This window comes from Xyrauchen texanus, chromosome 27, assembly GCF_025860055.1.
Source record: "Xyrauchen texanus isolate HMW12.3.18 chromosome 27, RBS_HiC_50CHRs, whole genome shotgun sequence".
Classification (NCBI taxonomy): Eukaryota; Metazoa; Chordata; class Actinopteri; order Cypriniformes; family Catostomidae; genus Xyrauchen; species Xyrauchen texanus.
Genome location: NC_068302.1, coordinates 11,098,155 through 11,124,036, shown reverse-complemented (window position 1 = coordinate 11,124,036; position 25,882 = coordinate 11,098,155). Strand labels below are relative to the sequence as shown.

The window sequence follows — 25,882 nt, the reverse complement described above, 5'->3', positions numbered from 1 at the left end:
GGGGCATCTCTGAAGGCCTGCGAGGACCACCGAGAGATCCCAGGAGGGGAAAGGCTTGGCCGAGAAGGATTTAACCTCCGGGCGCCTCTTAGGAACCTGATGATTAAGTCGTGCTTACCCAGACTTGCCGTCTACTGCGTCGTGGTGGGCCGCGATAGCAGTAACATACACCTTCAAGGTGGAAGGGGACAGCTTCCACTCCTGAGCACCTGGTCTCTGTGAGCGCATAGTAACTCTTGGGAGTGGGCCAGAATGAGCCAGTCGAGTATGCGAATGCCGACTTCTCGGAGCGGGGCAAGGGCTGCCTCTGTGACTTTCGTGAAGATGCGAGGGGACAGAGACATGCTGAAGGGGAGGACATTGTACTGATACGCCTGGCCACAGGACAGGGGTTTGTGCAAAGCCCAGTTGAGAACTCGCAAGTCCAAGATTGGTCGTAAGCCGCCGCGTTTCTTGGGTACGATGAAGTAAGGGCTGTAGAAACCCTACTTAATCTCAGGGGACAGGCTCTATCTGAGTAAGAGAGTAGCGATTTCCGCATGCAGGGATTTGGCATTTCTTGCCGTGTACTGCGGTAAAGCGGACGCCCGCGAAGGGGGCCTGGCAAACTGAATTGCGTAACCGATTCAGATGGTCCGGGCCAGCCAGCGTGACGAGTTGGGAAGTGAAAGCCACGCATCCAAGCTCTGTGCTAGGGGCACCAAGCGTACGATTATTTTTGATGTAGGGTGAAAATCCACCTCGAGCTCGAGTGGATAGGCAGGCTGCCTGTGAGGCGAGCCGCTGTTGCCTTGAGCGCAGACGAGAGTCAACGAGCGTGCTGGGGGGCGGGTGGTCTGAGGGGGCGTACACAACGTTGAAGTGAGTTACAGACAGGGAACTCATATAAACAACAGCTTCTTTACAGAGGTTAGTGCATACAAAACAATTGCTTACCCACCCGATTGTTAGCACGTTGGTCATTTCCGCATCAAACTACTCAGTTGAAAAGCACAGCGCTTTGTGCCCTAAAATAAGAATAACATAAAAGCGTACAGCCAAAAGCTCACCCTCAACAAAGCATGATTACTCCTACATGGTAATGTACCCAAATGCAGCCACAGCCAAACACTAAACCCGTACAGCTCTGATGTTTACAGCAAGAGAAAATCTGCCAAATTTACATCAGCCGGCCACCAGTCAACACGCTTCCAAAGACCCACCGGAAACCTTATATATACACACACACACAACCTCACCTGGTACCAATTAGGTGATTAACATTACGCATGTCCCGGGGGCATGGCCAAATCAAACGGACACAATTATTCTGGTTACATATGCATTGCCACATCGCAATTGCAAAACCCTTTCTTCAATCAGAGGCAGGTGCAAATGGACTCATTTGCATTACCTAGGAATCTGTCTGTTGCTAAAACTGAATGTACATTGGACCAAAAGGACTGCCTTGATGATAAAAATAAATAAATAAATATTCATTAAAAATATAAATACTGACCCACACCTTATTAGTGAACTTGTGCCCATTTTTTATACTTTTTTAATATACACACACATTCGTAGTCCTATACAGTATACAGTGTGTTTCCTGATGTTTTTTAGAGGGAGGAGTTCAGATGAGTTTGGCCAACATAGTCTCTTAAATTAAACATTATTATAACTAAATTTTTGCTGACTGAGTATACATGCCGCATTCTATATTACATCACAGTTTTCTGGTGAATTAAACACTAAAGGTGCTACAGTACATACACAATAACTTTTATTCACCTTAACATACATCACGAGTACAAGGCCTGATTATTACTTTATAAACAATTATTATATTACTCACTGCTGTTATGATATCAAAACACTTTTATTCTTACGGATCATTAAAAAAAACATACAATTTAATGCTTGTATAACAGACCCACCTATAATAATACACTTATTCCAACGTAATTAGCTTGTGCATAAGCTCACCTAATAGAGCATGAAGACTGAGTCTCCGAGGAAGGCCGAGGCTCCAGCCAGACACCTCAGACAAAAGTGTCAAAGGAGCGACACAAAATTATGTGGTTGTTTAAGAAAATGAGTTTTTCATGTTGCATTTGCTTTTAGGACACTATCTGTAAGGTTTAGTTATTGATTAAGGATAAGGATGTCTGTTTTGTTTACCTCTCATTTGCTTTAAGGACACTATTGGTTTGGTTTAGGTGTTGATTAATTGTAAGGATGTCTGTTTTGTTCACCTCTCAATTGCTTGCAGGACACTATTGGCTAGGTTTAGGTGTTGGTTTAAGGTAAGGATGTCTGTTTTGTTTACCTCTCATTTATCATTTAAGACACAATCGGATAGGTTTAGGTGGTATTTTAGGGTAAGGATGTCTGTTATGTGTATCTCTAATTTGCTTTTAGGACAATATTGGTTAGGTTAGGTGCTGGTTAAGGGTAAGGATGTCTGTTTTGTTTACCTCTCATTTGCTTTAAGGACACTATTGGTTTGGTTAAGGTGTTGGTTAAGTGTAAGGATGTCTGTTTTGTTTACTTCTCATTTGCTTTAAGGACACTATCGGTTAGGTTTAGGTTTTGGTTAAGGTTAAGGTTAAGGATGTCTGTATGTTCAATTCTCATTTGATTTTAGGAAACGTCTCAGCTACTGTAGTAACCTCTGTTCCCTGATGGGACAACATTATCGGTTAGGTTTCGGTGTTGGTTAAGGTTAAGGATGTCTGTTTTATTTACTTCTCATTTGCTTTTAGAATACTATCGGTTGGGTTTAGGTGCTGGTTTAAGGTAAGTATATCTGATATGTTTACCTCTTATTTGCTTTAGGACACTATAGGTTATGTTTAGGTGTTGGTTTAGGGTAAGGATGTCTGTTTTGTTTACCTCTCATTTGCTTTAAGGACACTATCGGTTAGGTTTAGGTTTTGGTTAAGGTTAAGGTTAAGGACGTCTGTATTGTAGCGAATCAGCTCTATATTCTTCCACCATTAGGTAGCGAATCAGCTCTATGAAATATTAATAATCAAGCATAACTTGTTATAATCAATTATGAATATTTGGATCAGTTAATCGGGTTAACTTGATGTAGCTACATTAACATTACAACCAAATACTCGGTTCATCCCGTGAACACTCAATTTTGGTTATTAATTAATTAATTAATAGAAATGTACATTTCGGGGCAAGGGAAATGTCTTTCTTACTAAGTATTAAGAGCAAGTAGTCAAAATCTATGATTAGTGACTTTAGATATGAGCTTGAGACACAGACAACTTTACATGTGACATGAACAAGACTTTATTAACTAGACTAAACATTTAAACTACTCTAACATACATATACATACATTCATACAGTTTACCAAGGGAAAGAGGGCTGAAGCAGAATACAGGAAGGCAAGAAGTTATAGCATTGTTTGAAGTTCAGCAGATCAACAGCCTGAGCAAACCATCATATTAGTTCTGACACGCCCTTTTTAGAAAGGGGTGAGGATACTTAATGTATCACATAATGAGACTAAGTTTGATACTTGCATGTCCCATTTGAATTAAACTGTCCTGATGCAATTTGTTGAGGCTCCAGTTGATCTTTGATGATGTTGTCTTGATATCTTTGGTGAATGGTAAGACAAGGCCGTACGTAGCCTGGCACACGCTTGGGAGTCCTTGGGGCCTTCTAGTTTGGCATGATTCAGCGAGAGAGTGAGAGAGCACAAGGCTCAGAGAACCAGAAAGGCAGGAAGCCAGGGAGGCTAAGAGTGAGCGAGGAAGAGAGAGGATAAGAGTTGGTAAGATAAGAGTTAAGAGAGCGAGAGAAAATGGGCGCAGCAATTTTATACCCTCGGGAAACAGGTCCCACCTCTCATTGGCTCGACCAATAAGAAAGGTTTGAGTTCTAGGCGGGAATTTGGTTTATTGCTCTTTGTTGTAAAATTGCCCATTGCATGTGCAAGAAAGAAAATAGGAAATATACTTTTAATACTAATATGTTGTTGTTATCGACATATCATGTACACAGTCATTTCAATCTTCAAAATACCAAGTTATAGAGACCAAATATGCCACACAAATGATTTTGGTTAACCATAGTATGCAAAGTCTGAAACATTAACCCATTAGTTTGCAAGAAAACATAGATCAAGCACATTTAAGGGAAAATGTGAGATGGCACATTAGATACATGTCAATATTTATCACATGGATATATAGAATATATATATAGGATTAACAGGGTTCATTTCTCTTTCTCAGTAAGAGAATTAAGGGAGGGTCAGCACTTCTCTGAACATTCTTTTGGAGGTCGTAAAAGTCTCCCTTACTCTGGGCAGGAGAATGATTCCTTTGTTCCGTCACGGCTCATTTGCATGTTTCTGGCTGGGTTTATGACGGTAAGAGATTTTGGGCTGAATGACTCAAAAGATGGCAAAACATAACGTAATATCATTCTACGAAGATCTTATATTCGAATTTAGCTAGGCCAAATCGTAAGGTTTAATTTGATACCAAGAAAAGTATATTTAGTACACTTAGAAAGGGAATATACACTGAGGCTACTAAATATGAGGCCTCAGAGTTTAAAACACACAACGAAACAGTTCTAACGAGTTTGATATACCTCAGAAATACACAACATACAGGGATTACAAGTATTTCATTAGCAATATGCAGTTCTGTGTTTAACTGAAAAAACACACACACACACATTGTTGCGTTCAAAGTTTCCCCCTTCCTGTCCACATGATAAGCACGTGGTGAGCATGCGGATGTCACATGCGGTTCTCTGTCAATAGTTAATTGTCTCTTTGTCAATACATTTATTGTGCTTGTGGAGGCTGGTTGGCTATTTCAGTAATTAGGGGGTTTTAACAGTAAGTTCTTGTTTGTTAGGGAATCTGTTAAGGCACTGATCCTCCGCCATACCTTACAGTCCCCTTTTTTAGCCAGGTGGTGTCCCTGTTGGAGACATCATCGGACGACAATCATCACAATGGCGGATGGCAGGTGAATCATGAGGGTTTTGTAGCAGGTGGTTGTTCCACGGTGGGTGATGTAGACAGTAGCCAAATCCAGGTCTCTGCAGCAGGTGCAGAGGCAGCAGGTGCCTTGACAGTGTGTCACCTGTCATTATGAAGTCAGTTCGTTTGAGGCAGGTGCTTGTTTGTGGCTGCAGGGAGTGGTTATGGGCATCGTGTAGTGTGGAGAGAGTTTCAGACTGACCTAGTACTGGTAGCAAAAGGGCACCAGGTGGCCGTTCGCCCTTGGTTCAGCACCCAGTCACCAGGTGTCTGAAGTCTGCAGTGTTACTCTGCTCTGGCAGCAGTGCTGACTTGAGCTTGCCTGAGTGGTGTTGGGCAAGAGTCAGAGGTTTGTTCTTCCCAGTACTCCTCAGGGGAGTTCTGTTCCAGGAGCTCTTTTGCTAGTGCTAGCAGCTCTTGTAACTCAGAAACAGGCGTTTCTAGCTGTCTTTGTGCAGCCTCTGTTTGGCACCTGTTTGAAAGGTGTACAGGAGGATGTTGTTGTAGACTGCTGTGGGACATCCTGTGGTGTTTGCTGGGTGAGGCCTTGTGTTTGTTAAAGGCCTTCTGTGTCAGGTCACGCAGTTGTTGGATAGGCATTGTGTGGGGGCAGGCCATAATGCCTAAATGGTGACTTACCATAGGATGGAGGTTTCGGAGGAAAAGGCTCTTGAAGCTGGTGTCCTCCTCCATCCCAGGTTTGTTCGTGAGCTCGAGTAAGCTCGTCTGAGTCTGTGGTAGTAAACATAGGGAGTTTCATGCCGACCCTGTTTGGTGTCTAGGGCAGCGATCAGTCCGTTGTTAGACTCTGAGAATTCCCTTATGATGGCTTGTTTCAGCTGCTGGTAGTTAGACTGGATGTTTTCTGGCTGTCGAGCCAGAAAGCGTCGCAACTCTGGGCTGGGCGTGATCCAGATCAGATGGAGTCTATCTTGATGGTTCACACTCATCAAAGACTGCAGGTGAAAGTCAATGTCTCGCAGGTAAGCGTGGGCGTCGTGGTCTCCTGCAAGCTCTGGTGTAAATGCAGGGATATGTCTGGCCATTCGGTTGAGGTCTTTGAGTGTACGCTACACGTGTCGTTTCAAGATTCGTCTGAATCAATCCTTTTCCTTCACGGCTGCAGGAAGCTTTCAGGAAACTGTCCGATGGCGTGTTAAGCAGAGGGGTTTGTCTCCCCCTTTGTAACTCTGTGCTTGGCTGGGGAGGTTTCTCTGCTGATTGCAAGTGGGGAGTGAGATGTCTCTCCTGCTGTGGTTCCTTTTGCAGCAGGTAAGAGTGTCTCAGTTCTCGTTGGACCATGTCAAGTTCATCTTTGGTGTTTTCCAGCTGCTGAGTCAGCACTTTAACTTCAGCTCTGGACACATTCAGTTGACCTTCACAGGCCATGATTCTGGCATCTTTGTCCAAGAGTTCAGAATTTGCTGTTTTTAACAGTGAATCTTTGTGAAAAAGTACCTTTTCCAGGTGCTCTCTAGGTGTCTTTTCCAACTGCTCTTGTTGTTTAGCAGCTGTCAGAGCCGTTTGAAGTCTGTGGATTACCTCCTGTGACTCCCTTCTGCCAGGGTCCTTGTGTCTGTCCTGAGCCTCCATCTCTAGCTGGTCTATGCGGTTTTTAGCATGTGTCAGCTCCGTTTGGGACTCAGTGATCTGGCGTTTGAGGTTGTTTACCTCCTGTTTCAAACCTGTGAGGTTGTGGGCCAGGGCGATAACCTCAGTCAGATATTTGTGCTCATACCTCTGGTTTGAGTCGTCTGTCATTAGTTCTTTTCCCTCGTTTTCCAGTTGCTTTTTGTTCTGTTGCTGAAGGTCGTCAGCAGCCATGGATAAAAGGGTGTTCCTCAAAACACCTAGCCAGTCCTTTTGGCCTGCCATCTGGGCAGTTAGGCTGAGCATCTGCAACATTTTGGCACACTTCTGGTGAGAGTAAGGGCAAGAGACTAATGCAAGATCAAACAGAATTTGGAGCTAAAGGCAAAGTGAGACAGCAAGGTGTATAATGTACAGCTAGGTTTTGCTAGGTGTGGTTAACAATTGAAATGTGTTCCTGATTATTACTATCTTAGCTGCAAATAGCAGGATGCTCAGATTTGTGTGGATCTGAGTGGCTTTGCTAAAAGAGCGTAAGCCTAGATTTAATAAATGACTTAAGATGTTTCTTTGGGTCAAATTATTTATCAGCACTTACTGATAGCATACAACAGGCTTGATCTTTGAACACATGAAGAGGAGAAAGAAAGAGGAAGAAAAGAGCTTTCCTATTAGATTGTGTCTATAAGTGGTGCTCAAAATTATGCCATAGAAATCGTCTAGATTACTAGTGTAGCTGGCTCATAAAATTTAAGCAACTTGTTGCAAATAAACACAAAATCGAGAAGAAAAGTATGTCTAGTTACTTTTGCAGTTTTATGGGGAAATAAAACCACACTAGACCAAGAGGGTTAAATGGAAAAATAAATAGCTGACTTCTATTATTAGTAAAAATAATAAAAAGACTTGAAGAAGTGATTAAAATAGCAGAATAACCTTGTATTGGGAATAATCAATAGCACTTATGATCAACAATTAGATTTGCTTTGGGCATCATTCTATAGTTGGTCACAGCTGTTACGTGTTCAAGACCACACAATGTGTTTGTCCCTCTATAAAGTTTAGTCAACGTGCCATTGAAAGTTCCCAATAACTATAAAAATTATTCTCTATCTAAACAGTTTACATGTAATCAAGTTTTTAGATTTAATTAACAAAGTAACTGCAAATTTAGCTGAACAGCGTTCAGTAAGGGATGCACCTGAAAGGTGCAGGTGAAGTTAGATGAGAAGAATTAAAGTTAAGGAAGAGAAAGTGAAAATTCAGAAACCAGAAATGGGGTTAAAGGAAAATGGTTTAGATCACTTCACTCTGCATGCACACAAGCTGTAGATAAAGGCTTCATGTAAATTATGCTAGCAGCTAACTGTTGAAGCTATTAGTTAGCTTAGCCTAAGCTAAGGGGCTGCTAAGTTGGGTTAGCTTAGCCATCTAGGCTGGTTTGTTTACAAAATGGCGTCGGAAGGAAACACGTGCTATCTGGAGTGAGCACTTCCTGTGACAAGTCGTTGTCATGGGAACCAATGCACTTCAGAGTTTCAGTGAGTGAAACACAGGTTTGATCACCAGGAAGCTAAGCCTTTTAGATGCACAGATAAAGTTTAGATGAAGGACATCAATCTAACTATAATTTGTAAGGCCTTTATACTGTGAAAAGGGAGCATCGCCCAAATCTACATTTATATAACACTGTACTGAGATTTCTTCATCAGAAACAGGTTAAGCAATCAATTCTGGTACAGTTTACATGCAGCTGAGCTGAGATTCCTTCATCAAAACAGACTTACACTTTAATACTGAAATTAGGGTTTCTCCGCTAAAATCATATTACTCAGTACACTGATACCTTTTGAAAATATGCTTAAATGTTTTAAAACTCTTTCAACTACAGTAGAGATGTCAATTCAAGCCATCACCTTATCCGCATCCAAACAAGCCAGCAACTAGTGAAGCAAATGCCGTTTCGCATGTCATGTCCTATTCTGACCGGAATTATTCAATGCACACTTTTAGGTTGACAGTGGTTCAAGCTCATAACCTTTGTTTAATCATGCCCGCACATTCTCCACCATTATGTAGCGAATCAGCTCTATATTCTTCCACCATTAGGTAGCGAATCAGCTCTATGAAATATTAATAATCAATCATATTATGAATATTTGGATCAGTTAATCGGGTTAACTTGATGTAGCTACATTAACATTACAACCAAATACTCGGTTCATCCCGTGAACACTCAATTTTGGTTATTAATTAATTAATTAATAGAAATGTACATTTCCGGGGCAAGGGAAATGTCTTTCTTACTAAGTATTAAGAGCAAGTAGTCAAAATCTATGATTAGTGACTTTAGATATGAGCTTGAGACACAGACAACTTTACATGTGACATGAACAAGACTTTATTAACTAGACTAAACATTTAAACTACTCTAACATACATATACATACATTCATACAGTTTACCAAGGGAAAGAGGGCTGAAGCAGAATACAGGAAGGCAAGAAGTTATAGCATTGTTTGAAGTTCAGCAGATCAACAGCCTGAGCAAACCATCATATTAGTTCTGACACGCCCTTTTTAGAAAGGGGTGAGGATACTTAATGTATCAAATAATGAGACTAAGTTTGATACTTGCATGTCCCATTTGAATTAAACTGTCCTGATGCAATTTGTTGAGGCTCCAGTTGATCTTTGATGATGTTGTCTTGATATCTTTGGTGAATGGTAAGACAAGGCCGTGACGTAGCCTGGCACACGCTTGGGAGTCCTTGGGGCCTTCTAGTTTGGCATGATTCAGCGAGAGAGTGAGAGAGCACAAGGCTCAGAGAACCAGAAAGGCAGGAAGCCAGGGAGGCTAAGAGTGAGCGAGGAGAGAGAGGATAAGAGTTGGTAAGATAAGGGTTAAGAGAGAGAGAAAATGGAGCAGCAATTTTATACCCTCAGGAAACAGGTCCCACCTCTCATTGGCTCGACCAATAAGAAAGGTTTGAGTTCTAGGCGGGAATTTGGTTTATTGCTCTTTGTTGTAAAATTGCCCATTGCATGTGCAAGAAAGAAAATAGGAAATATACTTTTAATACTAATATGTTGTTGTTATCGACATATCATGTACACAGTCATTTCAATCTTCAAAATACCAAGTTATAGAGACCAAATATGCCACACATATGATTTTGGTTAACCATAGTATGCAAAGTCTGAAACATTAACCCATTAGTTTGCAAGAAAACATAGATCAAGCACATTTAAGGAAAATGTGAGATGGCACATTAGATACATGTCAATATTTATCACATGGATATATAGAATATATATATAGGATTAACAGGGTTCATTTCTCTTTCTCAGTAAGAGAATGAAGGGAGAGTCAGCACTTCTCTGAACATTCCTTTGGAGGTCGTAAAGGTCTCCATTACTCTGGGCAGGAGAATGATTCCTTTGTTCGATCACGGCTCATTTGCATGTTTCTGGCTGGGTTTATGGCGGTAAGAGATTTTGGGCTGAATGACTCAAAAGATGGCAAAACATAACGTAATATCATTCTACTGAAGATCTTATATTCGAATTTAGCTAGGCCAAATCGTAAGGTTTAATTTGATACCAAGAAAAGTATATTTAGTACACTTAGAAAGGGAATATACACTGAGGCTATTAAATATGAGGCCTCAGAGTTTAAAACACACAACTGAAACAGTTCTAACGAGTTTGATATACCTCAGAAATACACAACATACAGGGATTACACGTATTTCATTAGCAATATGCAGTTCTGTGTTTAACTGAAAAACACACACACACACACATTGTTACGTTCAAAGTTTCCCCTTCCTGTCCACATGATAAGCACGTGGTGAGCATCGCGGATGTCACATGCGGTTCTCTGTCAATAGTTCATTGTCTCTTTGTCAATACATTTATTGTGCTTGTGGAGGCTGGTTGGCGCTATTTCAGTAATTAGGGGGGTTTTTAACAGTAAGTTCTTGTTTGTTCGGGAAACTGTTAAGGCACTGATCCTCCGCCATACCTTACAGTATGTTCAATTCTCATTTGATTTTAGGAAACGTCTCAGCTACTGTAGTAACCTCTGTTCCCTGATGGAGTGAACGAGACATTGTGTCGATGTAGTGACACTAGGGGTCTCTCTTGAGAGCCTCGGTTACCTCTATCTTTGAGAATAGGCCAATGAGAATTGGCGAACAGAATTTGCATGCCCATCCCCCAGACATGTGGGTATAAAAGGAGGGAAGTGTGCGTCTGTTCAGACAGGTTTTGACCTGAGGAGCCGTGTATAAGTTCCCGGCCCTTTCAGCGGCTTAGTAGAGTGTTGTGGAAAGAGGGACACAAAGTTTCGTTCCCTCCATCAGGGAACAGAGGTTATGACAGTAGCCGAGATATTCCCCTTCTGTCACTCACTCGATGTTGTGTCGATGTAGTGACACTAAGGGTCCCTATCTAAAAAGCCACAATACTGAACCGTGTTATGTGGACTGCTGATGCAGGTGCAAGCAAGCAGCTGCGTGTGAAAATAGCAGGTGCATCAGACTGCACGTAACCTTCCCCAAAGCCCCAAAAGATGTCATATATTTACCCACATCCCTGAGGGAGGGAAGTTACGTAACTAGCATGGGAGCAGGCCGCGCCAGCCGCAGCCTTTTCTCTCTCTATGTTTTCTCTCCATAGAGTGTGTGACAGCACGGAGGTGAGTCATAGTAGAGTTCTTGCCACTACCATCCACCCCAAAGGAGCAGCCTTCTCCCCTCGCCAACCACGAGGGGAGAAGGGACTCCTTCGCAGGCTGGGGCGGAGCTTCCTGGGGTTTCACCGCTGCAGGTGGACGCCCTCGGAAAGCAGACGGGGTGCAGGATCTTGAGCTGCAGTGGGGCAAGATATGTTGAATGGTCTCCGTCTGCTTCTTCACTGCCGAGAACTGCTGTGCAAAGTCCTCCATGGTGTTGCCGAATATGCCGATCTGGGAGATGGGGGTGTTGAGAAAGCGAGTGTAGCGTCTGGAGGAATCAATGGACTAATCATTCTGAATAACAAAGAACCCACTGTTAAAACTCCCCTAATCACTGAAATAGCGCCAACTAGTCTCCACAGCACATTGCGCTATTGACAAAGAGACACTCCAGTTATTGACAAGCTCCTTTTACATGTGACTCACCTCACACCGCGTGCTTTACCATGTGAGAAAAGCCATGTAAGACTTTGAACGTAAAAATGTGTGTGTGTGTGTGTGTGTGTGTGTCTTTCATGTAAAACCCAGAAATGCTTATTTTTAAAGAAATATGTTTAAAAAAATGTGTTTAATGTACTTGTGTATTTCTGATGTTAGATCAAACTAGTAAGACTGTTTAGTTGTGTAGTAAAACTCTGAGGCCGTATATTTAATAGCCTAAGAGCTATTTTAAGCCTTTTAAGTGTACTAAATACACGTTTCTTGGTATCAAATTAAACCTTACTACTTGTCCTAGCTGAATATATATATATATATGGTCACATTAAAACGTATTCTGCTATGTGTTACCATCGTTTGAGTGATTCAAACCACATCCAGGACTCGGTCATAAGTATGCAAATGAAGAGCCTTGGCAGAACAAAGAAACCAACTCGCGCCCAAAATGGAGGGGTCTCATTGGGTCACTTCTCCCAAAGGAGGTGTGACCTCGCTGCCTTAAAAGTCAAGCTCCAACTTTGACTCGCTTCTTCTGCTGAACATTTCAACTCTCTCTTATCTCTTACCTCTTCCCCTTGGACTTCTTCTGGATCACTTCAAATCATCTCTCACTTCTCCCCCCTGATCTTCTGCAACTCTCCGGAACACTCGTCAACTATTCAACAGCTACCTTCTGAGATGCTTCGAACTTCGGAACAACCCTTCAACTCTCTCTACAAGTGAGTTTCAACTCCACGCTCTGGAAACACTGAACTGAAATCCTCCGTCTCAAGAATGCCACTAGGACACGGCATACACGCAGCCTTGCTCAGCAACGCAAGATCCAGTGTGCAAGTATTATTTCACCTGAAATTCAAATGCGTTGAAGTGTGTAATTCCATTTGCTGGCTCTTAAGGGTTGATTGTTGTAATAAGTTGGCTATCCTTATAATAATCCATCTATTTTCCTTATTGTTTACTTTGCTTATTTTATGTTTATTCTATGTTAAATGTCTGTTTGTAAGTGTAGTGATATATCATAATGCCTTGTATTAAAATCAATTATACGCTTGATTGTCTGTGGTTGTTGGTCATAAAACAAAGCCTCTTTAATGTGTGATTTTAAGATACGAGCTGATATTATCAAAGTAAGTTAACGTGCTTTGATGAGTAAGCTTATATCTAAGAATAAACCTTCTGGAGAATTGATCAAGAGTATTTAGCAAAGTGGTTCGGCAGACGAACTGACTGATTGCGGTAGCCTACGGGTCAATTCCATTGAGGGTTTATTAAAATTAATATAGCCTGTCTGTATATAATGTATATTCCTAATTAATTATAATTCGTTGTGTTTAATTATCTATATATATTTGAAGCAGACTCTTGGACTATATAAGCCCTTTTTGGGGCGTTTTTGTATGTTTTGTATCTGGGTCAACCCGTATGATTAATCATTGATTACGATCATTAATATTAGTCATACATTCCCCAAACCTGATCTGGATACTCTACACGAGCCATGTCGAGGTCCCACATCTCCACCAGATTCAGCCACAGGTGGCGTTCCTGGACCATCCTACCAACAGGCCATCGCCTGTCCGAGTGCACATGCTGTAACGTTCATGGCCAAGAGGGTGAAGTCGGTCGCCTAGCGCAGTTCCTGTAGCACATCAGGATCAGGACTACCCAAGTGCAGATCTCTTAGTGCCTTGGCATGGTGGACTTGCAGGAGGGCCATGGCGTGCAGGGCGGAGGCGGCCTATCCAGTGGTGCTGTAGGACTTGGTCGCCAGAGACGGTGTCAACCTACAGGCCTTGGAGGGGAGTGATGGTCGATCCCGCCAGGTGAAGGCATTTTGCAGGCATAGGTGCACCGCAAGAGCCTTATCCATCTGAGGGAGTTCCGTGTACCCGTGGACCACACCCCGTCAAGGGCAGTGATAGCAGACAAGCGAGGGAGTCGAATTTAGGCAGTAAAAGGTGCCCTCCAGTACTTCGTCAGCTCATCTTGCACCTCTGGAAAGAAAGGGACTGGGGGGTGCGTGGCTGTGAGTGGCGCCCCCAGAACCAATCATCTAGCCACGAGGGCTGACGGGAGGATGGAAGGTTCCAGTCCAGCTCAACACTCGTGGTGGCCCTGGCAAGCATAGCAGACAGCTCGCCGTCAGCCTCAGACTGGGCCTGCACACCCCAAGGCACCAGCCCAGTCGAGTCCTCATCGTCAGAGTCTGCCAAGATGCTCTCCAATGCAGTGGCGAAACTCTCATCCAGCTCGGGGGCTCCGAAAGAGACATCAGACTGGCTGTAAGGCCAGCCGGTCTCATCTCAGACCCGGATGGGGGCAGACGAGCGTGCTGGGGATCGGGTGATCTGCGGGGATTTACCCGGCGAAACTGCATCCATTGAACTCCCGAAATCGCCTCCAGTGCCAGCCGCGCCAGCCCTATACCAGTGGATAGAAAGCATGACGCGGAAGAAGGAAAGCAACGACAGCAACGTTGCCATGGTCATGTTCTCGCAGTGAGAATATGAACCATCCACAAATGTTGCCTTAGTGTGTTCTCTGCCCAGACACATGAGGCAGCGCCCATGGCCGTCTGAAGTTGAGAGGTAATGACCGCATCCAGGAATAACACAAGGATGGAAGAGCATCTTGAAAAAGATGTTCAACGTCCAATCACTGTACTTATAGAGAAATATACTCTTTCAACTTGTATATATACTCTTAAACAGGCTATCGAAGCGCCCAGGGGCGTAGTCTGCAATGGGGTGCAGAGAAGAGAAAAGCCGCTGAATTGCGCCAGATCTCCAACAGAATACACTCTTGCAGAGGTGAGTGGAACAGCAGTGGATTTATTCAGCTCGCTGATACACAACCGCTCGGCTCCGAAGAAAAAATCTGTCTGAACAGATGCAAGCTTCCCTCCTTTTATACCTGTATGTCTGGGAGAAGGGCATGCAAATTCTGGAATCCTCCTCTAAGGTAAATGGGATGCGGGGCAATGATCTGCCCCATCACACTGACAGAGAAGACAGGCGAAGGTGAGCTAGAAGGTAACCACACTTCTAGAAACAGGCAACCAACAGACACACAAGAGATCTCCAAATTGGAAACAATGAGCTCGATTAACATTTGACAGCAAAAAATACATTCACACTGACAATCACAATAACAATTATATGACCTTGGACATGACACACAAGGGAATTTAAATAAGTCGGGAAACAAACACGGGGCAGGTGCCGCTCTCAGCTGAAGGTTATAATGATCAGCATTCCAATGGAAACAATCCATTGTTGATGCCAGCGGCAACTGAAACACATAAGGGCAGAATGTAAACGCGCTTTGACAAAAACAAACAGGGAACGATGATGCCACGGTCCTGTCAGGCAGAACCCCAACCTGACAAGGTGACCGGACCTTAACACAAAAGTGTTAACAATATTGTAATGTGATTGTGTTAGATATGTAACCCACACCAAAATATAATTTATTCAACAGCAACATGAAACACTCCTGGTGCAAACAGCAAGTCATATCTATATTAAGTTTAAATAAACAGTCAGTCCGTCTCTTTTAAGAATGGTATGGAGTTATTCTTTGCCAGCAGCATACTGTGAGATTTATTATACTGCACTGGGAGTCAGCGTCCCCTCCCTGCAGGAGCTCCCACTACACCCGGCAGGTAGAATACACAGACTAATGGAAGTATTGAGGTGCTCTTTGGGGCTCGTGTTAGAGGCTAAAGATCAGGAGCACAAACAGAACAAGTGCTCCTGTGGCATATTGTACATATAATATAACTGAAACACACCAAAATGCATGAATGTAAATCTATAAAAACATATGAGAGCAATGGATTGCAAAGCATATTTGTGTATCATTTAGATGTTTATGATTTATACTTTAGGATTCACAGTGTTTTCATTTTGACATTCAGTTATGGTTTTTGGTATAACTTCTTAGAACATAATTAATTACCCTTTATCTTCCAAATTGCTAATGCAACATACCATAATCTGAGTTTGAAGTCCAGACTATAGATATTTATCTCATGCTTTACTACATACCAAATTAGTGTTTTTGGTTTTCTTCTATACAAAAAATCTCATCCATAGATAGGGCTAGGTGACTTATCAAATAATCATCACATATGACTTTGCAATATAAAATAAAGCAACACTGTAAATATTCAGATTACTTCTAAATAAGGTTTTTATTTAGCCATACAATTTTCTTAAGGCATTATGATGTTAAGAAATTATGTTTTAATAGCACCTCACATTTAAACCTCACTAGCAAAAATGACATTAGAGTTGGTAAATTTGATTTAATTTAGTGTATCAGTTCAAACTATTCATTAATTAATTGATTTAAAATTTTTATTCAATTATTAATTTATGCCAACACTTACAGAACCTTTGAACATCTCCATGGTATTTTTAATTTGTTAAAATATTTAGTAAAAATGTTCATGCAATGTAATATTGTTGCATATAAGTAAAAATAATTTGTACAAATTTTGAAGTGGCTGAAATTTGCCACTATATATAATTATTTTCCTAATAAAATGCATTTATTTCCATCTATAAAACAATATGTAACAATATAATGCTTTATTGTCATTTTTCAAACAAAGACTTCCATAGTGTAAAGATGCATTAATGCATTAAAATGGCACCAATTCAAGAATAATAAACGTTTCTCAAAGTCTAAGTAGGAGTTTGACTAACTGAAAGATCTAGTAACACATAGATTGCATTTTCATTGCAATGGGCATTAAATCTCTTAAACTCTCACCTTCCACAATAATAATCTGCCGGTAGACGGTGGCTATCCACATCCACAGCGCCAGCATCAATTGCCACTTTAAACTCCACATGAAAAGCGCTTGCAGACAAAAATGTCTCATTCTGCGTTTTGGTGATAGTTAAGACTTGGCAAGCTTCTGTGGCAAGGGCGTAGATTTGGTTTGAACATTGCAGGGGTTGTGTTGTGAAGCGAGGTGAGGGGTGGGTGGGCTTTACTAGTCTTGATTATTTGGGGGTAACATCTTCCCATCCCCCCAGAATCTACGCCCTGATCTGTGATAATTAAAATGAGCAGTACATAGACTAAAAATACTTGATTTCTATCACATGTTTTTTGTACATCAAAAAGCGTTGAGAGGTCCTTTCTTTGTCATTTTATAACTGACACAGAAGCACGGTTGTGTAGGACTAATTGGATAAGTTAGCACCATTCTTTTGACGTCCACGTGACAAGAAAAATGACAAAACAAGCACACTGTAGCAAATTACATAATCCCTCCTTTTAATCTTACTATAATAGCCTATTTTTGCTGCATTGTGACATAAATCATGAATTATAAGGACATTTTATGTTTTTGTTAATTACTGGAAGTATGAATACATGTAATTATTAAGCTTTTATAACATGTAAGTTAAAATGCTAACTATTTGGCAAGTATTGTGTGAAATTCACCCTTTTAATTCATGTTGGATAACAGTATAACTGATACTTACAAAGATTTATAATGCATTTGTAAATTACATATTGTTCATTAATTATCCCTTTTATAATCAAATTAATATAAAGTGTTGCTAACCATGAAAGTCATAATAAGGAGTTGGAAGGACATGATACATCATTTTCATTTTTGGATTAACTATCCCTCTGAATAGCTACTAATCTCCCAGATAAATAAAAAGAAAAGAAGCAGCATGGACTAATCTCACTCCAAGCAATTCAATGAAACCATCGTTGTTTCTGGCTCTCTGTTTGATCAGTCAACATCTGCTCAAAAAACATGCAGTAAAATATATTATGACATCAGGTCAGAACATACCACACAGTTTTCAGTATACACTCGCGCATACGCAGCTCAGTCACACACGCACTCACACAATTTGCGCACTAATGTTTAAGTTGAAGGGAATGTATTTATATCAGATACATTTTAGTAATCAATTCCATTAATTAGACTATTGCATTATAATGCATATTAACGTATTTAAATATATACTGTATTGGTCCAACGTCTAATTCCACTTCTATAACTTTTACTCATTTATCAAGTCGTTTTGCGGACGTGTCTTAAACTTTTCTGTATTACATATATTTTATTCGGTAGGCTATATGCACTGAGAAGTTTTCTAGGCAAATCAATAAAACTGAATTAGATGTAACAGATGATAGTAAAGAAGACGTCTCACCGTTAGGAACAGAGATGCGGTTTAGGTTTTCCCTCACGGATGAGGAGATGCTCAGTTAGTAAACTGGCGCGCGACAGTGTATCATCACATGCGCTATCAGACCTGAGTGAGAGCCTCATCCTTACGTTTCCCTCTGGAGGGGCGGAGTAGTATAAAGATTGTTTCCTTTGAATTATCGGAGATGAGAATATATTCAATTAAATAATGCATGCTTTTTTTTATTTTATTTTTATTTTTTATATTTGTATGCATATAATTTGTGTTTTTATGTTTACCTCTGATTAATTTATGGCACTGAAAGGAATAGTTTACCCAAAACAAAAAGTGATTATTTACTCACATTATATCTCCTCACAGCTCTTTTCCATACAACAACAGTTAAAAGTGTCCAAAAAGGACAAAAAAAAAAAAAAAAAATACATAAAAATTTTATTTATTCACTGATTACCTTCAAATTTGAGAGCTGCAGCTGAGAGGATGATTTTCAACTAATCATCAGTTTTATGACTCCAGAAGATATACTATTAATAATAACTAAAAAATATTTAAAATAGTTAAACCTATATATATATATATATATATATATATATATATATATATATATATATATATATATATATATATATATTCTTATTTATTTTTTTTTTTTTTTTGCTTTTGCTACACTGATCAGCCACAACATTAAAACCACCGGCCTAATATTGTGTTGGTCCCCCTCGTGCCGCAAAAACAGCGCCAACCCTCATCTCAGAATAGCATTCTGAAATTCTATTCTTCTCACCACAATTGTACTGAGCAGTTATCTGAGTTACCGTAGATTTTGTCAGTTTGAACCAGTCTGGCCATTCTCTGTTGACCTCTCTCATCAAAAAGGCATTTCCATCTGCAGAACTGCTGCTCATTGGATGTTTTTTTTTTTTTTTTTTTTTTTGCAATATTCAAGTAAATTCTAGAGACTGTTGTGTACAAAAATCCCAGGAGATCAGCAGTTACAGAAATACTCAAACCAGCCCATCTGGCACCAACAATCATTCCACAGTCAAAATAACTGAGATCCCATTTTTTCCCCATTTTGATGGTTGATGTGAACATTAACTGAAGCTCCTGACATGTATCTGAATGATTTTAAACACTGCACTGCTGCCACACTATTGATGATTAGATAATCTCATGGATGATTGTTGGTGCCAGATGGGCTGGTTTGAGTATTTCTGTTACTGCTCCCAGGATTGGGATTGGACTGTACAGAAATGTAAGAAAAAAAGGGCAGGTACTCTCCTTGTTAGTATTCTTTTTTTTTTTCTTCCCCAATTTGGTATGCCCAATGTGCTTTAAGTCCTTGTGGTGGCATAGTGACTCGCCTCAATCCAGTGGCGGTGGACAAATCCCAGTTGCCTCCGCATCTGAGGCAGTCAATCCATGCATCTTATCATCTGGCTTGTTGAGTGCATTGCCGCGGAGACATAGCATGTGTGGAGTAGAGCCCTGCATTTCAGCCCGAGCCCGACGGGCCCTGACTTATTTACGCCCTTAGGGCCAGGCTTCGGGCCAATTTTCACGTCATAGTTCACACGCGGGCCAGGCATCAGGCCTGTTTTAGGCTCCTCCTCCTTTTTAGATTTTAGACATTAATTAATTAAACTATGAGAAGTTGATGATGGTAAAACAAACATAGAAAGACGTTTTATAACCTATCACACTGACACATGACACAGTTTGCTCACGCACACAGTTTTCTCACGGACCCACGATTCACCTCACGTGCAATGGATATCATAAAGAGAAAAATCGGCAGTGGCGAAATTAATGTATACTACATACATTACATACAGGCATAGCCTACTTGGCCTTGGCCTAACTAATAATTATGATTCATGCAGCGGCGGGCACGGCTGTGCCTGCACCTTTTGCTGTGGGCCACGCAGTAAAGAAGAGAGTGCTGGCTGAGTTTGAGGAAGAGTGGGAAAACATTGTGGAGCAGGAGGATAACGATGAAGTACAGCATTACCTGCGCATCAGTCCCAACATGGAAGGTGATGGAAGAGATTTGCTGCCCTGGTGGAAACAACACAAAACTATGTTACTGCGACTGTCAAGAATGGCTCGCAAGGTGTTAAATGTCCCCGCCAGCAGCAATAGCAGCGAGTGTGCCTTTAGCCCAGCTGGAAGAGTTATAGTGTTGATTTGAGAGGATAAATTGATCAAACGTGATCAACTCACTGTCGGCCGATGGCCTCTTGTTCGTCACCATAAAATGCTCCCAACATTTTTCAAAATTAACTCGATAAAGAAACGAAAAGAAATCTAACTATTTTGCCATTAAAAACAAAACTGAACTATTTTAGTGGCTTCAACAGTAGTATAGGCTGTGTAATAAATAAAAAAAAGAAAACGGGCTCCAGTCGGACTCGGGCCAAGAATTCTGATAAACTGTCAGACAAGGGCCAGGCTAGGGCCTGGGCGTCTCTGGCCAGGGCCAGGATAGGGCCTAGATTTGAGGCCCGTGCAGGGCTTTAGTGTGGAGGCTTCACGCTATACTCGGCAGCATCCATGCACAACTCACAATGTGCCCATCTGAGACAGAACCACATTATAGCGACCACGAGGAGGTTACCCCATGTGACACTACCTTCCCTAGCAACCGGGCCAATTTGGTTGCTTAGGAGACCTGGCTGGAGTCACTAAGCATGCCCTGGATTTGAACTCGTGACTCCAGGGGTGGTAGTTGGCGTCTTTACTCGCTGAGCTACCAGGATCCTCTCCTTACTAGTATTAAACTAAACTGAGGTTGCCTGGGATGTGAGCGGCTCACAACGACTTGAGCCGTTGCTGACTCCAGAGGAGGTGACGGCGGATGAGTTGCGACGAGTTCGATGAGAGCGCACGCCGCCTTGGCGGTGGATGTACACTACCGTTGCACGTGCTTGCCCTGGATCAATGGCCAAAGTCTCCAAAGGGTGAGCAACACTGCCAGCAACTCTAAGCAGTTGATGTGCCAACGCAGTCGAGTCCAGCTGTCTTGATAACAACGTCCGTTTACACCAAATGTGTGACCAAGGAAGTGAGGAAACCGCTCTTTTGTTGAAAATGTGGGACGAAATCAACAGAAAAATCCCTCCACCGGGGGATGGAGTTGTCTGATTACAAGCTCCTGTGCAGCAGGTTCCTGGCTCACTGGGTTGCCTGTCTCAGGGGTGCTTTGAAGCATTTCTTGGCTTCTTGGAGGCCAGCTGTGAGAAAGGAGGAGTCTGCTTTCTGCAGGTGGCTCCACGACGGGGCCAGCCTACTGGGGCAGGCTGTGGCGGATCTGGTGTTGCTTCCGCAGGGGGACGCCATTGGCGATGAGCAGACGAGGTGCAGAACCTTGAGTTGCACTGGGGCAGGATGTGTTGTATGGCCTCCATCTGCTTTTTGACCACCGAGAATTGCTGGCCGAAATCCACTAGGGTGTCACTGAATGGGCCAACCTGGGAGATGGGGGTGTCAAGGAATTGTACCTTGTCAGCATCCCTCGACTCAACCAGGTTGAGCCAAAGATGGCGCTCCTGGATCACCAGGGAGGACATCGCCTGCCCGAGAGACCGCGCTGTGACCTTCATCACCACAGAGGGTAAGATCCTGCTCCTGCATCAATCCCGGTCAGGACTACCCTTGTGCAGTTCTTTGAGTGCCTCAAAGACATGCTTGCAGGAGAGCCATGGTATCCAGCAGCACCGTAGGCCTTGGACAGAGACGACATAAGCCTACAGGCCCTGGACGGCAGCCTCGGGTGGCTCTGCCAGGTGGCGACACTTTGCGGGCAAAAGTGCACCGCAACCGCCTGATCTACCTGGGGAATCGCCGAGTAACCCCTGGCCACCCCACTGTCAGCAACCACTGGGTAGTGAGAGCGGAGGAGCCTGTGACATGGGTCTGGGAAGTAAAAGGTGCCTGCCAAAATCGAGTGAGCCCATCATGCACTGTGAAGGAAGGTACCGGGGTGGGGCATGGCCGTGAGCGGCACTCTGGGCCCAGGAACCAATCATCGAGCAGCAAGGGTTGAGGGGGGAGCAGAGGGTTCCACTCCAGCCCGACGCTCGCAGCCGCCTTGGTAAGCATGGCCACCAGCTCCGCGTCAGCCTGTGACTGGGCTACCATACCCAAGGGTGGGAGCCCAGCCGAATCCTCTGCATCAGACTGGACGAGCCCGCTCTCTGATGCTGCTATCGATTCTCTTCGCAAGCTCCAAATGACACCGCAAACCCACCCTGAGACGAGCCCGTGGTCTCATCCCAGAACTCGACCGGGGCACACGAGCATGCTGGGGAATGGGAGGACCATGGGGGTTTCCCGGTGGAGAAGCTCACATTTAAGGTTCCCAAATCGCCCCTAGTGCTAACCGTTGTGGCCTCATACCCTTAGGTAGAAGGACCAAGGCAGGAACCTGCTGGGGTGGCTTTCCCTCTGATGCAGGCTCCCCCTTGCGTTGCTAGAATGTAATCCAAGGCCACTCTGTTCTGTAAGATCATTATCTTGTGCGAAGCGAGAGTGTCCTTGATGTTACCAAGGGCCAAAGCCGTATCATTGGCCAATTTCTGTACAGAATTTGATAAGCTTGATAAACTTGATCAAGGGCCTGCATGACACCATAAAACGGGATTATTGCTCCAAGAGTTCTCGACCACCATGTTTGTGCACAAGTGAGTCCTGGAATGCAGCCATCTTCTTTGTTTGTGGAAGGCGGTGAATTTTGTAAATGTGTAGAGCTTGGGGTGGAGTGTGTATTTTCTCTGATAGCCGGTAAAACATAAACCAGTGTGCACCTGCCATTGAATCGACTGGGTAGAATATTGTAGACAGAAGTTCCACATAACCAAAAAATGCCAGTCGGTGGAGGAATCATACACCACTGATTTATTGCCAAGAGTTTTGGAAGGGATGGTGTCCTGTGGAGACACTCTTCTAAGTCTTTGTCCTCTTTTCCTGCTGATGGAGTAATGTCTACATGGGATTTTGTTCTCACTTCAACCACAAAGCTGCAAAGTTCACGAGGAATTTCACCCAAGGGAGTTGAGGCTGGAGTATAATTTTCAATACACCAAGGAAAAGTCATTGGCAAAAGTAGCTCTGTCATAATGGGAGGAGCTGAAGTTAGGTTGCAGGATGGTAATCCAGGAATGCAACATGGAGAGGGTGGAGGAATTGTTACATTGTGACATGTATCCTTGTTGTATAATCCACTGGTATGATGATCAAAGAAGGTACACGTGTCACATTTGGAGATAGGGTGTGCCACCCATGGGATTCCTGCTCCTACTGAGGGTGCGTGTGGCGTGCAAATGTCCTTTCCTGCAAACAAGGCACTTCTTGACATATTCATCAGCTCTAAGAATATGTTGTTTCTGGAGTCCACACTTTGTGCGATGTCCATGATGGTTAGAAATGTGACAATCTTGATCATGTTGATGGATGACTGAAGATTCCGTATGTGAGTCTCTGTGTTGTGTATTTTTATTTTATTTATTTTTTTTCGTTCTTCTTGTGATACTGGGCTTGGCAGTGGGTCTAGTTGTTTTCTGGAAGTTGTGACCTCATACACAGGTGAGGAGGTCGATGCCCATGGGTCTCGGGACAGCCATCAAGTGGTATCTGCAAAGAGGGTAGAAAGAAAAACAAAAGACAGTAGAGCAGTATTTGTTCAAACACCAGGGTTGTGTCCTAAAACAAAAGACAGTAGAGCAGTATTTGTTCAAACACCCAGGTTGTGTCCTTTTCTGAGTCTGCTAATGTTTTTCCTTCTTTCCCTATTTCATAATTCCTTTGACACCTAAAGAACAGTGAGGTAAGGATGGACTAGTGGATGGGGAAGGCCTATGAGGGAGTCTTCACCACAGGGTTTGTCCCCGATGCATATTGCATTCGGTTCTTCCCTGGGCTCCTCACTGGTCTGTGTCCTATCCTATCCCTGTAGGTGGGGGAACAACTTTGCAGTGTGACACATGAGTCCAGGTTTTCTTTCCCTGACACAATACTGCAGCTGCTGTAATCAACATCACTTGATGTGGTCCGTGCCACTTAGGCTCTAATGGCTTATTTCTGAATGTCTTTATCATGACCCATTGACCTGGGATGATTGTGTGTCCACCTTCTGGTGGAGTTTGCCAACACGACTCAACTCTCTCTTTGGCACTCTGTACTGCCTTTGTGAGGTTTTCACAGTAGCTGATCAGGGCATCTGAGGCAATGTGTACATCAGCATTTCTAAGATCAATCACACCTGGCATTTGCATTGAGGCCCAGTAATAATCTCATGAGGGCTCAGTCCTACTGATCTGTTAGGTGACGCTCTCATACTACACAGTACTGCTGGCAGCGCTTCTACCCATGGTACTCCTTCCTGATGCATTTTGCTTAGCCTGGTTTTAATTGTTCTGTTACATCGTTCAACCTGTCCTGATGCTTGTGGTCTGTATGGGCAGTGAAGATTCCACTTAATCTTCAACATTCTAGACACTTCCTTGACTACCTGTCCTGTGAAGTGTGTACCTTGATCTGAGTCAATGCAATCTGGTAATCCCCATCTGGGTATGAAATCAGTGACAAGACATTTAGCAGTATGTGCAGCTGTAGCACACCCTGTTGCATAAGCTTCTACCCATCTAGAGAACTTATCTATTACTACCAAAACGTCAGTTTTTCCCTTACACGGAGGCAATGATATGTAGTCAACTTGCAGGTGACGAAATGGTCCTGGTGGAGCTGGGGTATGTATTGCTGGTGTAGTAGCTGCTGGTACCTCATTATTTTTCTGACATGTAACACACCTCTTTGCTGTTTCAGTGGCTACATTTCTGAATTTTGGATTCCACCATTGATTAGAGAACCTGTGATTCATTGTTGCTGGACCACTGTGATCCAAATTGTGTATTTGTTGAGCCAAATATGGCAGCAGTGATTCGGTAGCAACATATTTTCCCCCTTTGGTCCAGCAGCCAGATGAATCCACTGTGGCTCCTTTGTCTAACCATGTCCATGCTTCATACAGAGGAACGTCTTTGTACAGATCAATTATTGATTCAGGAGGCAGAATTGTCTTCTGTGCTATACTACCTGAACACACTTGTACAGTTGCATAGGAACAAGCTTGTTTAACTGCTACATCAGCAAGAGCATTACCTTTAGCTTCCATTGTATTAGTGGTGAGATGTGCTTTCACTTTGATTACTGGCAATTTCTTTGGAAGTTTCATGGCAAACATTAGATCTTTCACTAATCCAGCATGCTTAATGGGGGATCCAGCAGAAGTTAGAAACTGTCTGGTTTGCCAAATGATACCAAAATCATGAATGACCACAAAAGCATACCTGGAATCTGTGTAGTTATTTGCAACTGATCCTGAAGCTAGTGTGCATGCTCTTGTTAAGGCTACTAGTTCTGCAGCTTGTGCTGAAAAATGATCTGGAAGACGACCTGAAGCAACCACTTCAGTGGTGGACGTTACTGCATAACCTGCTCATCTGTTACCTTCAATTACTTGAGCTGACCCATCAACAAACAACTCAAATTCTGAATTCTCTATGGGAGTTTCTTTTACTTCACTCGTAGATGTATATGTAAGCGTAACACAATCATGTGTCATTTCGCCTTCATCCTCTAACAAAACTTCAGTCATTGCAGACATCATACATGAGGATGGGTTCGTGACTGGTGCACGCTGTAGAACTATATTCGGGCTGTGAGAGTTGCTAACCAATTTCCCCAACGAGAGGATGTGACAGAAGTGACTTTTGCTTGATTCATTAGTGCGGACACTGCGTGAGGGCATCTTACGTTTACAGTCTGTCCTAACACCATTCCTGATGAAGCCTGAAGTGCTAGATGAACTGCCTGTACTGCTCTGAGGCATGGGCCCATACCTTGAGCTGACTATGTCAAG

General features: G+C 42.7%; 1 protein-coding gene across 3 annotated transcripts in view; it reads right to left on the bottom strand.

Annotated features, from left to right (window-relative positions):
• Positions 1-25,882, bottom strand: part of LOC127621256 (prolactin-releasing peptide receptor-like) — a 63,480-nt gene that overhangs the window by 18,790 nt on the left and 18,808 nt on the right. The window contains exon 1 of one of the 3 annotated variants that reach the window (XM_052094769.1): positions 17,968-18,036. The exons of 1 other annotated variant lie outside the window; for it this stretch is intronic. The gene's annotated coding sequence lies outside the window, so the exon portion shown is untranslated. Of the gene's footprint in view, positions 1-16,552; positions 16,698-17,967; positions 18,037-25,882 lie in introns of those variants that run through there. One more of the 3 variants, XM_052094770.1, reaches the window with a different exon arrangement.